General features: G+C 38.0%; 1 long non-coding RNA gene across 1 annotated transcript; it reads left to right on the top strand.

Moving 5' to 3' along the window:
- Positions 1–4,429: 4,429 nt before the first annotated feature.
- Positions 4,430–12,024, top strand: LOC127953539 (uncharacterized). The gene is made up of 2 exons (XR_008153305.1): positions 4,430–10,675; positions 11,097–12,024. It is a non-coding gene; the product is annotated as an uncharacterized LOC127953539 (long non-coding RNA).
- Positions 12,025–15,413: the final 3,389 nt, after the last annotated feature.

Raw genomic sequence — 15,413 nt, 5'->3', positions numbered from 1 at the left:
ACTTCAGACTCAGTTCCGCCGTATAACAAGTATAACAGGACTGGACACGGCAAGGACAGAGGGGCCGCTGGCTCTTCACTCGGGGCACAGGTAAGCCTGTAGAAAAGACAACTGGGGCTTCACTTGGGCATACAGGCGGTTGTACAACACAATATGCTGGTTTTAGCTTTGGGCATAGGGTAAGTACATCAAAGGTAACTGGGACTTCACTTGAGCATACAGGCGAGTGTACAACACAATATGCTGGCTTTAGCTTTGGGAATAAGGTAAGTACATCAAAGGTAACTGGGACTTCACTTGGGCATACAGGCGAGTGTACAACACAATATGCTGGCTTTAGCTTTGGGCATAAGGTAAGTCCATCATCGGTAACTGGGACTTCACTTGGGCATACAGGGAAACAGGAAGTGATGTAACTCACAGACCTTTGAGGAAATAGACGTCAGGCGTTCCTTTTCTGAGGCTTCAACCAACTGCTGATAGAGATGCGGATCGAAAGCTTTCAGTTTTCAACCATACTCAGCCCTGTTTCCGTTTCTGCCAAACCCTTGTCTCCGTCTTCGCCCAGCCAACAATATCCTCCGCCTTCTTTCCGCTGCACTCACCCAAACACTCCAACTCACTCGCCGTATCGGCTAGAATAAAAAAAAAAACTCCCCCTCTGCAGTTTCTGAGGCCCTCTTTATACTCCTCCTTCTCTTCACACTGCCCAATCCGTGATCGCCCCGCTCATCTATCCACCTGCGATCAATGAAACCCTGATTTCCTTTCCCGGAGTTCCCGGAAGTAACCGGTGTTTGAGGATTATGTTCCGGGCGGAACCAATCTCCGTCACTTTTAGTTCCGCCCTTACAAAATCACTCCGTGACAAAAACCTGCTACTGACCAAGTTAGGTTCACATAGTAAGTTACTATGGTAATTTACTGAGAAGTTTAGATTGGTCTTTTATTGGAACCAAATAATCTGAGTTTCCCTTTTCTGGCGTTAAACTCTTGAGTTTCAAACAAAACCTGCTTTATGGACTATCCAATTAATATGTCCACTTGAGAAGAGTGAAAAGTGCTCCTAAAAAGTATCTAAAAACATGACAAAAATGCTTTCAACAGGTAATATGCTTCCAGAGGAAGATGACAGCTGATGAATTTGTGTGTAACATGCTGATATGCTGTCATTAATAATAAAAATCTTGCAATGTGATTTTTCTGGATTTTTTTTTTACATTTTGTCTCTTAATAGTTGAAGTTTACCTATGATGAAAATAACAGGCCTCTCTAATCTTTTAAAATGGGAGAACTTGCACAATTGGTGGCTGACTAAATACTTATTTTCCCCACTGTGTGTGTGTGTGTGTGTGTATGTGTATGTTTATATAAAATATGAGAGAGATAGATAGATAGATAGATAGATAGATAGATAGATAGATAGTGTCACGGTCATTAGTTGGAGTGCCCATGATCTTCAATAGAGGGCACTCCACTCAGGACTCATTCAAGAACTCCATTTCCCATCCTGCCTCATTCCTGGTACTAAATGCACACAAACGCCTGCATCTGCACTCACACCTGCACCTCATTTCAGCTAATACACACACAAATATGCAGCATACTCACTCCAACAGTTTCTTAAGTCTTGTTTAGCCTGTCTAACATTTCCAAGCGTTTCTGCCTGTGTTTGTCTTTCCCGTGTTTGATCTTTGGACTGTGTACTCCTACTCTGATTCTCTGCTGCCTGCCCCGATCTCTGCTTGTTTCTGGTTTCGACTCTGGTTATCCCTGACACACCTGAATTCTGCCTGTTTGACCATTCTTAAATAAAGCACTGCAATTGGATCCGAACAACTCCGACTCTTCTTCTTAACAGATAGATCGATATTGTGCAATGCAATCAATAAACATATTTCCATAATTGCTGAACTTTAAAAAAGAAAGTTGCTTTTAAGACATTTCAAATTGTGTTTGTATGGGTTTATTTGTGAGTGTGTTTAATATGAGTGGAAGCAAACAAGTGAGATTTTAATATGTCCAGGGAACATTATGATATGATGTTTAAAGTAGAAATATTCACATCATTAGGTTGAGGCTTTGGGCTTGAGGTTGCCATTTCCTGGGAATCCTGAGAGGCCACGGACAGGCTGTCTTCAGCTCTTCTGGAGGTAGACATAGGTCCTGCCCTTTTCCAACTAAAATTTAGAAGCATAGTACATAATACAATACATTTAAAGGGATAAGCATCTTACACTGCCCTGTGATTGATAATTTACATTTATAAACATTTAAAGAATATTTTTGAATGCCAATAGTCTTATGAGGATACACCTACTCTTTTGAGGTGAACTGGGAAGCTGAAGATGGATGGAATAACACCATCTTGGTGAGTAGATGGAGTAGTAATGTAATTTATACACAGATGTCTGTAATATTAATGTCAAATTTGCACATGATATCTCAGTAATACTAGCAGAAGTGGGAGGGGTAACTTGATTTGTGCTTTGCCATCATGCGTGTATAATTTGCTTCCTGATATAACATGTGCAAACGCAACAGCTATTATGTCCGGTGGAACAATTTATGTATTAACTTCAGATTGGATTGTGTTGGTAATAGGCATCAAACGTTACGTTACGAGTTTAGGAAGGGAGATACATAGCCTAGCTAACGTTAGCTAGCTACAATTTCAGTACAGTACTATCAAAGATTCTTGCTCTTTCTCAATTGTCTGAATTTAAGGACAAAATACAATCAATGTTAAATCTTACTTGTGAAAAGTAATCCCCCGAGCCCTACTTGCATTAGAATTGCATTACGATTAGAATAGGAAAATGCTGCACTGTGCTCTGGCATCTTAACTGCTGCTACACAACAAAACCATGAGTACGACCAGATTAAAATGTCGGCCGCAAATCTCAGTGCCAATGGCCAATAGGACGTCTACCTATATGATGTCTATTGATAGAGTCACAACACAGGAATGCCCTTTAAAGTCTCACAGTGGTGCAGACAACCAGGTGTGACAACTCTGTGTGCAGCTGTTTGTTTTGTTCTTTTAACTTAGCACATGAAAAAGTTCAGTGTATTGCTATTGCTGAACTAAACTCTCGGTGGCAACAGATAATGCCTTTTAGGTGTTTCTTTCTGATACATGCTCCAAGTACCTTTTTTCATTCTTCAGTTGACCATATTTTTTCTGGATCGATACCAGATTTCTATATCAAGTCCAATCTGACTGACTCTGTCACTACTGAGTCCATGTGCTCTCCTAACAATGATTTGAACTCACTCTTTCCCCATAAAGGAGTAGCTAGTCCACCTTTCTTACACTGTAAGCCCGGATAGGTTGAATTTACTTTAAAAAATTTGAGGAAACGGGTTGCCTTAAAAACTTTAAGTAATGGCTTATGAAAACTTGAGTGCATTTAACTTAAATGCATGAAAGGGTGGAATTATTATTTTAAGTTCAAAATACTGAATGCAAAGTTGATTTCACTTACAATCTCTTGTAATATCAATTGCCTTGTCACACGAACTCCACTTACTATTTTAAGTTTAAGTAACTAAACCTTTGTATTCATTGCATGTGCTAAACTAGAATGTTTAAAGATGATCCCTACTCTGGATGAGTTGAGCTGGGTATTTTCTTGACCAAGGCAGAGAATTCCCACTGGAGTTTCACTGTACGAGTCCTTGTCAGTCACAGCCTATCATTGAAAGAAACGTTTTGACAAGGAGAGAACATAAACATGCCAGTTAGACAATGGTTTTTGTGCACCAAAAATAGCCTGTGACTGTTCATAATGAACAGCATTGTACAACATAAACCACACTGAAAGTAATTTATATTAAAAGGACGATACTGCATTTTTATAAAATGCCATATTCAGATCTGTACAGGTTGCAACACTTTGCCCAAAATATGTAGTTTACTCACTTTCAGTCACAGCCGTGCTGAATTTTTTTTCAATGGAGCAACCAGAACCTAAAAAGTGCAATCAGAACTCCCCATTTGAGTTTTAGACCCAAAAACATTTTCACAAGTTCCAACTGGTCACCGTAAAGTTCAATAACTAATTGGGCAATTGTAAAAGCATTCATAGAACTTTAGTTATTGGGAGCAATTTTCAACTTTTTCAATAGGACTGCGACTGAAAGTGGGTAAACTATCTTTGTTCGGCCATAAAATAGACTTAATGGAGACACTGATGCTATTCAAATAATTTTGAAAATGAATGACAGTGTTCATTAACAGCTAAAAAGGAGACAAAAGGAGCATGCACCTGCAAAATTTACAAAAACAAATTAACTTACAGAGCATGTCCTGAAGAAGGCAGAAGAATCATCTGCCAAGATGACAGGCAGTCCACGAAGACATAGGCACCTGATGTCTGTTGGCTCAGTGGTCTGCAAAATAGTGGACACAAGAGTTAAAACATATCTTGCTAAGGATACTCACATCAGGGTTTCCCATACATTCATTAATTTGTGGTGCCCCATGTGTGTGTGTCTGTGAGTCTTTTTGAATGTGTGTGTGTCTTTTTGAATGTGTGAGTGAGCGTGTCAGTAAGTTTGAGTGTGTGTGTGTGTGTGTGCGTGAGTTTGTGTGTGTCTACCTCCAGGTTGTTGTGTTTTGGTGTGAGTGTGTCCACCTCCATCTCCAGGTTTGTGTGTGTGTGTCCACCTCCATATCGGCGTGTGTATGTGTGTGTGTGAGTGAAATTTGCAACAAGAAGTCTGTAGAGCAGTCATAGAAAGTGTAGCAATGGCATAGCAAAAGGGTTAAATATGATATATTTAACCCTTTTGTTGTGCCTTAATCCCCAAACACCACCAATATAATCTAATTCTGTGGGAAACACTGCACATGTATTTATCAAATAAATTCCAGAAATTCATCACAATGTTTATATACAAGATGAGAAAAGGAGAGGAAAATGGAGAGGACAAAAAATAAAATTAGGTAATGAAGAGAGAAAAGGAGATGATTAAGGAAGGGAAATGAGATGGTAAGAATGAAAAAGACAGAAAGAAAAAGATAAAGAGCAGAGAAGAAAGAAAAGACAAATTGAGATGAACAGAGAAAGGAAAGATGTAGTAGACTAATGTAGTCAAACCCACCTTTGTCTGACGTAAAAGCTCAGCCAAAAGCTGGCCGGTAAGGCCTTTCTTCTTCCGAAAGAGGTCTATCAGCCTTGGAGAGAAACGGTCAAGTTCATCAAAGAAATTCTCTTGCAGACTTTTCCCCACCACTCTGGAGAACTCGTAATAAACCTGAAACAAAACATGTATTGCATATAAAGCTAAAAACAAGAATCTATGGACAAATTGTATTTAACATTACAGTGACACATACGTCTTTTTTAAACACTCGGCAGTAATACATACCTGGCTTTCTGTGAAAAGAGCTAGCCATCGATGTAACAACTGGCTGATGGCAGGTTTGTTTTGGACAACTTCTTTTCTCCGAAGCGCAAATGTCTCTTTCTTAACAAGGGACCCATTTGGCTTTGTCTTCATTTCATTGACCAAAACCTGGCGAGCTTCTTCCAGGCTGTGGTCATCCCTCCCCTCTGGATATTCAGGTAGGAAATTTAATTCTCCTTTCCTTGGCTTTTTTTCTTCCCTTTGTTAGAAGGGTCGGCATTTGCAGTGTACCTTCCACGTTTACCACCATTGACAGTGACATCAACTCGTCCAATCTGGCACATTTTGGTTCTGTAGTTTCCCCATCTTGAACTTGAGACTGTCCTTCCATCCATTCCAGCCGGAGGATGACCTTGATTAAGGAAGGGAAATGAGATGGTAAGAATGAAAAAGACAGAAAGAAAAAGAAAAAGAGCAGAGAAGAAAGAAAAGACAAATTGAGATGAACAGAGAAAGGAAAGCGTCTTTTCTTAGCATCTCTTCTTTAACAGAAGAGATGCTAAGTTGTGCTCAAGCTGTTTTTCTAAATCATGAAGATCAGTCTCACTAGCTTCTACACTGACATCTTCTAAATCGTCCATATCATCAGCATGTGACATTTGGTCTTGTGCAGCATCAAGGTCATCGCTTACATTATCCAAACCAATGATTTCTGACTTTAAACTTTTCCATTTCTGGTCCTGGTGTACTTTACTCTTGTGTGCTTTGAAAGTGGAGTATATACTTGTTTCAAAGTTACAGTCTTTATACGGGCACCTGACTTTATGGTTTACTTTTAAGTGTGTAGTACGCAGGTGAGTAAAGTAGTCAGTCTGAGAACAAGACTCGGCAAACCCACATGACAGACAGCAAAATTTAACTGGTGCATCTGGTTGCTGCTGATCAGGAGTTTTGGTGTGAAGGCGAGATAAATGTACTTTTAGTGCATTGAGTGATTTAAATGTACATGGACATTCCTGATATAAACAAGGAAAAGGCTGTGTTCTTGCATAACTTCCATGTTTTAGCCTATAATGTTAAAATAGCTGTGCTCTCTTTTCACAGTTAAGAGGGCAATACTTACACTTCCAAAGCATATTTTTCAGAGGTTGGTATTCAGTTTGTTGCTAATATCAGGATACTGGGTTCAAAGGAATCTCTTCCTATGACCTGCAACACAATAAAACAAAGAAAATAAGAGACAAGGGAACTTATATAAGCTACAGTAGTCTAATGCAACAATATACCTGTATTTTCAAAGTAGCTAACATTAAAGATATAATGTAATTATTAGGGGTGTAAAGTTATTGCTAATATACTCTGTCATAATCCGGTTGCAATTCACTTTCTATTAAGTGCTTGAAGGTAAAATAATCACTAATGCGAGACATATGTCATACATAAGACAATAATACAATGAACGGTCAAAGTCATTTACATTTAACGTTAATACTAGGAAAAAACAATCCAATGTGGTCGCTAACACTCTTCTTCCCACTGAGTGCGTGTCCCTCGCTCAGCGTGGATCGGGCTGTGTCACCAAGACGCTAAAGCTACAGGTGAAAAATGTCCAGTCGAACTGGTTACAACAACAGCTTTACACTGCTAACAAAAGCCCCTCCAGTAAGAAAAAAGTAACGTTGCCCTCCCTTCCCCGCCGCCATGAATGTGCGTGGTTTTCGCCCGCGGCGCCTCTTAGGCCGGCTGAGACGCTTGCGCCACGCATCCAGAGAGGCAGTTCAAAGCCGGGCGGCGCCCGCCAAGTCGCTACAGGTGGAAAATGTCCTGTTGAACTGGTTAAAACTGGTTAAAACGACAGTTTTCCAAGTTCACAAGCGCGTTAAGCGAGAAAGGCAATTTGGCTAGCTAACGTTAAGCCATCAAACAGGTGGTTACAGGTGATGTCTGTTGAACTTAATAAAACGTCTTACTCTAAAGTTACTCATAAAAAGCCCCTCCAGTGATAAAAGTGACTTACTTAGCTAGCTAAGTACCTTAACGGATGACAATGTTAATGTCCATCGACGTCAAACTGCTTCACTTGGACTTCTCACAAACAGCGCACCAAGTGAAAAAAAAACTTGTAACGTAACGTTATCGTTAACTAGCAGGTGAAAATGGCTGCCGACCTAGATTAAGATAATGTCCTACTCACCAGCAAACCCCTTGTATCAACACACAAACACTGAAACATTAAGTTGAATAACTCCTCAGCAGCAACGTTAGTTAAATCAAAGTTACTTACCATCTCTGGCGAGTTTTAGCAGAAACTTAACTGTCCGCGGCGAGAAAGTGGTGTCTTCTCGGCAAAAAGCATAGACATGGCGGCAAAGTGACGGCGATCACGTTCCCATCGTGCATTGCATGACTAAAACTTGGGAATTTTAAGCTATTCCACTTAAAGTTGTTCACAGGCTCAACTAGGTCTACAAATTAGTATTAGTGTCAAAGAATTACTCAACCTCGAGCCAATAGCCTTCGAGTATGAGATGTGACAGAGTATGTGATTTGTTGAATGTAGTAACGAATACGCCCTTCAATGAACGAGTTTCATATGAGTCTGAACTAGATCTAGAGATCTTATCGTTCGACAATGAAATGACTGAACTGGCTCACATGTCATTCGTAAACGAACTGAATGAACGGATACATGTCGTTCGTGAATGAAATGAACTGGCACATAGCTTATCTTGTTCGTGAACGAAATGAATTAGAGTAAACTGGGTTAGTCTGCCATTTAGCATGTCAATCTCGGAAAATGCAAAGCGCAGTTATAGGTACAGTACTGTGCACATACGCTCGTTTTGATATTTAGCAACTCCACGTTTAATCCATAGACAGTAAAAGAATCCCCAATTTATGGATGTGAATATAGAATATACAAACTGTCTGACCAAACAATTAAAATGCTAATTAGGCAAGAAACCTTGTGCTTTGTTCATCTGAACAACTCAATTAGACTTTATATATTGAATGCGATTATACACACATTTTAATAAAGCCAGATTAGTTTTTGTAACAAGTGAATACGTTCGTTGACTTAAGACATAACACAGAATACACGCTTTTTTGCCATCTGCTTGCATATTTTGTGTAAAACGAAGAAATTATCACTGAACGAATCTGAACGAATCATTTTGGTGAACGAACTGAAAATGAACAAATCTCTAGAAAGAATCATAATTTCCACCACTAATTAGTGCTGCAACGACGCGTCGACGTCATTGATTATGTCAACTACAAAAATACATCGACGCGCCACACTGTTTACATCTCGCGTAATGGCATATTGGGAATGGAGAAAGTGGCTTTCTATCACAAAACAGAGACCACTGTTATCAAAAGTATTGGAAATTTTTTAAACAGAGGACAAATAAAATTTGTCAAATTACCCAGCCGGCACATGACCGACCTTCAACGTGAAATATGGTTGAAATAAGGTCAGTTGTGGTTTCAACGTTGAAACAACGTTGATTCAACGTTTAAAGCTGAATGGTTGAAAAACATCAAGCACATGACCAACTTTCAATGTTGAAATATGGTTGAAATAAGGTCAGTTGTGGTTTCAACGTTGAAACAACGTTGATTCAACGTTTAAAGCTGAATGGTTGAAAAACATCCAGCACATGACCAACTTTCAATGTTGAAATATGGTTGAAATAAGGTCAGTTGTGGTTTCAACGTTGAAACAACGTTGATTCAACGTTTAAAGATGAACTGTTGAAAAACTTCCAGCACATAACCAACTTTCAACATTGAAATATGGTTGAAATAAGGTCAGTTGTTTTAATGAAACAAAGTTAAAAATGTTTAATGCTAAATGGTAGAAAAAGGTTAACAAGCTTTTAAATTATTTATATTAAATTATTTAAATTAATTTATTATTTTTAATAGCATTTTAAAATATTTTAGTCATGATACCTATTCTAAAATCTAAAGGTATATGTTAAATATTATCATCATTAACAACAATAAAACTATATACATTTCAACTCCCATTGGTAGTTTTATTTTATTACTTCTATCATGATTGGTTAATCTGGCTGTCATTCAGGAAACTGGACAATGAATCGGTTCGCGCCTTTCTACATTTAAAAATATGACCGTTATTGTCGTCTTTCTGTGAGTGAGGCGGCTAACTGTGAGCTGCTGCTCGTTATAACTGACTGCTCGGTCGGTCCCGAATTATTTCATATTTGCGTGTACATTTTTTTTTATTCGAGCGAATTTGAGTCGTGACATGTCAATGGAGAACAAAAACTGTGAACACAAGAAGGGTCAGGTGTTCTGCGAGGTCCTGAAAACATCCTGGCAAAATGAGGTAAGAAAATCGCTAACGTTATCTTTATTATCTTTTGAAAATAGTAAAGTATTACCAGAGTTTACAAATGGGTAGCTTAAAGGACATGTAACCGGCAGATAAATAAATAGCCGTGTGTCTATTTTTGCATTGCTTTATCACAGCTGATCAAGTTAGATGCTCACCTACTGTGTTGCTGGTAAGAGAGATTTAGAGATGGTTTAGAGATTTTCCCATATTTTCCTGATATGAATCCCATGCATTAGGTGTGTTATATATGTTTGTATTCTTATAATAGTTTCAAAGTGTTTTCTGAAACATATAAGTGCAAATGTCGGTATTTAAATTATATATTTTTAATGAATTAATGAAAATGAATAAATAAAAAAAAGGATTGTTTAAAGCCATGGTTCTCAAAGGGTCAGGCCCCCTCTAGTTGATATGCAGGTGAATCACTAAATTAAACTAATTAATGTTAATACATTTTAACTTAATCTTTGAGTAAGGTTTTTTTTTTTTGCACATTTAAGTATGTTAGAGTTAAAGTACAGTACAGTTTTGTAACTTTTGTTACATAATTACATTTAAAATTACATTTTAATTAAAACTTTTTTTTTCATTTACCTGTGTATGTAAGCACAGTTGTAGTGTTAATGTTCAAACTGTATTTACCATGGTAAAGTGTCTGTCAACAATTAATATTCTTATTAGAAATAAAACTGCCTCATTTTTTAACTGTAGAGCTGTAGCTGAATAGTTTGGCCTACTACACTGCTGAAATGTAATGTTGGTCATTATGGTGGAACTTAATATTTAATAACAAATATTTTCTGAAGTGGTACTTGGTATAAAAAGTTTGAGAACCAGTGGTTTAAAGAAATGGTATAATATGAAATCCTGCTTTTTAAGAACTTTTCAGTAAACCATTTCTTCTTTCCCCTTGTAGAGTCATCGAGGATCCAGTTTATTCTTGAAACATTGGTAAGAAATTGTTCATCTGCTACACTGCACTGTCACTTCTGCTAGAGATGCTTTGACCTTTTGTGATAGGTTTTGATTGTACTTAGTTTATTAAAAATGTACTGAATTAGATTTTATTTGTTTTACTACACTGTATTGCTAGTGTTCTGATTAAAACAGTGTAACTGGGGCCTCTGAAAACACTGCTTGTGAATAATTTGTTAATATTGTACATTTTCATCTGAATACATTAAATAAGTGTTTAATGAATAGTGTTGTCCACTTTGTTTCCAACCTCACTGTTACTGAACTGTAAAGTGAAAATATTGTGTGATTTATTTTGCATTCAGTTTTTAGTTAAATATATTTCACAATATCAAAGTTATTGTGAAACATTGTGGATATACCTAAACAAACTGGTTAAATCTTATGTGCCCTCCAGAAGTTTGCGCTCTGCAAGTGAACGACGCCTTGTGGTGCCATCCCAAAGAGGTTCAAAATCACTCTCTCTGACCTTTTCCTGGACTGTGCCCAGCTGGTGGAATGACCTCCCAATCTCAATCCGAACTGCTGAGTCTTTACTCATTTTCAAGAAACATCTTAAGACCCATCTTTTTCACCAGAACTTAACCAGCTAATGCTAGCACTTTTCCTTCTTTTCTTGTCTTTCATATAAAAAAAAAAAACCTGGCGATGCGTTCTGTGCTAGACTAACTGAGACTTGACATAGCACTTGTATCCTGTTGTTGTTCGCTTGTACACCTGACTGCTTCTGTTGTTCTCATTTGTAAGTTGCTTTGGATAAAAGCGTCTGTTAAATGATTAAATGTAAATGTTTATACAGGACGGTACAGAAAGTGCACAAGTGGGAGAGAGTGGAGGGGACGGCGTCAGAAAGGACCTAGCGCTGGGACACTTTCAAGGATCACCCGAAGCACAACCACACTATATACACGAGGCTGTTGTTTCTAACATTTTAGAGTGCCCTGCAGTAGAAATCTCATTCTGCATTCCCCACGGTAAAGAAGATACAGTCCGGGGGGGTTCCCATTAGAAATCAACTGGTTGAAGGTTCCCTGCTCGTACTGTGCAACACATTTTCACTGCACAAATGTACACAACTTGAAATGAGACACATTACTAAAACATGTTTTTGACAGAAACTGTAGTTTTCCACCAAAATAAAAGATCCACTGGTTTCAGTCATAAAGGTACAAGGGTTTGTCTTGTAAGTGCTGCAAAAAATATGCATTTTTGTGCCAAATTATTTTACAAAAACCTTTAAATATTATGGTATTTGGATTGTTCTACTACATGTTTTTAGCATTACCTCCATGCATACTCTGCATAATAAAGTGTGGGATTATTTTCATCTGTTTTATACAGTATGTTTCCAAAATTTACCTGCTGTTTGACAATTCTGAGCATGTGGTAGTTTATTAAAGTTGTTTGTAAAGCCATTGCTGCCAGTCATTAGATTTTTAGCCTTGCATGTACCATGTTGATCTAAATGCAAACTAGGATCTAGGTGTATTTATACACGGTGCCAGGTACGACGGGGAAACAACGTCGTTTTATCAACGCTGATTAACTTTTCAAAATCAACACCTCATTCAGCTTTCATCCCAGGGCTGCAGCACGACCCTAATTCACCCATAATGCAGGTAAGACGGTGAAACAGCGTCGCGATTTCAACGGTGAATCCACGTCGTGATTTCAACGTTGATCCAATTTGCAAAATCGAAAGGTTATTCAACGTTGATTCAACGTCGGGATTTCAACGGTGAATCAGCGTCGTGATTTCAACCGTACATCAACGTCACGATTTCAACGGTGAATCAACGTCGTGATTTCAACGTTGATCCAATTTGCAAAATAGAAAGGTTATTCAACGTTGATTCAACCATGGTACCTGACGTTGTTTCAACGTTGAATCAACGTTGAAATGCCGGCTGGGTAGGAAAGGAATTGTCAAATTAGGCAACCAATTGCTAAGCTGGCAACACAGTAGGCTATGCATTCATTTTTAGATTTCCCCATCAAATTACTAACCTGTCTACTCTCCCACAGCCAAGGAGGGGGAAGTCGGGGCCCAGTGGTTAGAGAGTGGACTCCTAACCCTAGGGTTGTGGGTTTGAATCACGGCCCGGCTATACCACGACTGAGGATACGCGAATCCAATGAGCGTTCGCGTCTATCGTTTACAAGCTACGACTTTGAAAGCGATCTCAAACATCCAGTGTTATCCCAACTAAATTTTTCCGCGCTTCAAGACTTTCTGTTGACAAATTATTGTGGCATATAAAAACTAATCCAAGGCCGCAGCAGGCTACGACGTGTGGGTTTAAACTGAAGACGCATCACGCTTAACCCTTGCACATAATGGGTCTTTATTGTTCTATTTCACAGGCTTAACAAGAACCGACACTTACTTGAATTGATGCATTTCATAAGCCGTGCAAAGATACCTCAGACAGTGCAGTAACAGAAGATGATAATGATGGCAACAGTCAACAGAAAGTTTCTCCACATGCTCAACCTGCAGCTATAATCCAAACACCCGCCCCCAAACAGGTGAGCACACACACATTAATACAGACACCACACCTCCGGTGACACACACAGTAACCAATAATGTCACTCTGCGCGTGCACATATACAACAGTTTAGAGAGAAAGAAAGAGAGAGAGAGATAGAAATGGAAGTTACGTTTATTCGCGTCTGTGTGTTTATTTTTTTAGAGTGAGTTTTCTTAAAAACTGCGATTGTATCCTCTTTTTTGCTGGAAAATATAATGTAGCGATTCTGTATTTAAACTGTAGTCATGGGGCAGTGTTGACAAGTTTATTTTCTCCTGGATGCGTGAGCAGCACGATTTCCGATATGTGTGTGTGTGTGTGTCTGTAAGCAGCTCATTAATACAGAACTATAATTAAAGGCTCTAATGACCACCAGTATATATGTGTATTGAAAGAGCTAGATGACGAATGATGGCATGTGACGTCATGGTAGTGGTGTCCCAATCCTTAGGGGAATATTTTCTCCGCTACCCCTTGACACTCCGTCTACCCCTTGACACAAGGGGAAGGGGTAGGCGGAGGGGTGGGGGAAGGGGTATAAAATAGAATTGGGATTGGGCCTAAATCTGACCCTGTTACAGATGTTTTTTTCTAGCCAAGTTGTGATATAAACCAGAGATCGTGTAAGTTCATTTGCAACTTGTCACACACTAATTCTGTGTATATAAATAACAGTGTCATCTGCATGCATTTGAATGTTAGTATTACGACAGATGGATGGAAGATCATTATATATGTACAATGTAAAAAGTAGAGGACCCAAAATAGATCCTTGTGGAACAACAGTGGATATACTTAGGGGGGCTGACTTATAAGTCTGTATACTTACATACTGTGTGCGACCTGACAAATATGATTTGATCCATCCTAAAGTATGTGGAGAAAAATTAAAACTTAATAATTTAGACATTAGAGGCCTTCCTGAGGCCAAGAAACACAGCCCCAACAACCCCTCCTTTATCTAAAAGAGAGTTTACTTTTTCAGTGAAGTAACAATTTGCCATCTCAGTTGAATAATTTGCTCTGAAGCCAAACTTTGGATGCATTGGATGTAAAGCACAAGAACTATTATTCAAATGATTAGTGATTTGCGCAGCCATCAATTTCTCTGCAACCTTTGAGACTACAGGTAAAATACTAATAGGTCTAAAATTACTAGCAGAGTGAGGATCACCACTTTTGAATATGGGCACAATAACAGATGACTTCCAAGCAGAAGGGAATATGCCATGAGAAACTGAAAGATTGATAATTTTAGTGATAGGATTAACTAATGACTAAGCTCTTTAAGCATTACCAGATCCATACCAAATATATCCTCTGCTCTGGATTGTTTAAAGGGGGGGTGAAATGCTCATTTTCACTCAATCTCCTGTTGTAAAATTACGATTTTATTGCTTTTGCTGAATAAAGACTTGAGTTGACTCTGAGTTAAAAGTTTTATTTACAGATGTGATGAAGGCATTACATAAATGACATTTACTACACACCTGTATGAATATAAAATATATGTTTAAAAAAAACTGCTGAAAGCTACACAAGGTTTTACTTGTATATGTGTTTAGGGATAGGCCTCAACCATGGTTATTTTTCGTAAGGGTACTGATCAACACAAGTAAACACATGTTTCTGTTGTAAGTAAATGATTAAATACATTATTAAAGTAAATTCCTATATGAACAACAAATGGCAAACAGAGATTTAAACACCATGAACAAATTCAAATAAATCAGTCTAAATGTTGGGAGAAGAAACATGTTTCCAAATCAATGGGACCAGATTGTTTATATCCACTGCAGAATAAACCATTCAAGAGTGACCCACGTTTTTAATATTAGTAGAATATAAACCAACATGATCTTTTTTACAAAACCCTTTATCCATGAAACTTGTTTTATTAGGCTGTGCTTGGTTTAATTACCTTTGATTATCTTGATTTCAAAACTGTGGATTTCAGGAACAAAATGTAATAAAAGTTTAAAAGTGGTTAAATAATACAACATTTGTATGAAATAGTAAGCTATTCATTTTTTTTTTTTTTTTTTTGCATATGATTTGTTTAATTATTACACTAAAGTACACACATAGGAAAAAAATAACAGGCAGAAGTGCAAGTATCAAACTCTGCTGATTTGTAACAGATATATTAATTACAAACAAACAGCTTCTCCACATGAACT

Source organism: Carassius gibelio, chromosome B3 (genome assembly GCF_023724105.1).
Source record: "Carassius gibelio isolate Cgi1373 ecotype wild population from Czech Republic chromosome B3, carGib1.2-hapl.c, whole genome shotgun sequence".
Classification (NCBI taxonomy): Eukaryota; Metazoa; Chordata; class Actinopteri; order Cypriniformes; family Cyprinidae; genus Carassius; species Carassius gibelio.
This window is presented reverse-complemented; position numbering and strand designations above follow the sequence as displayed.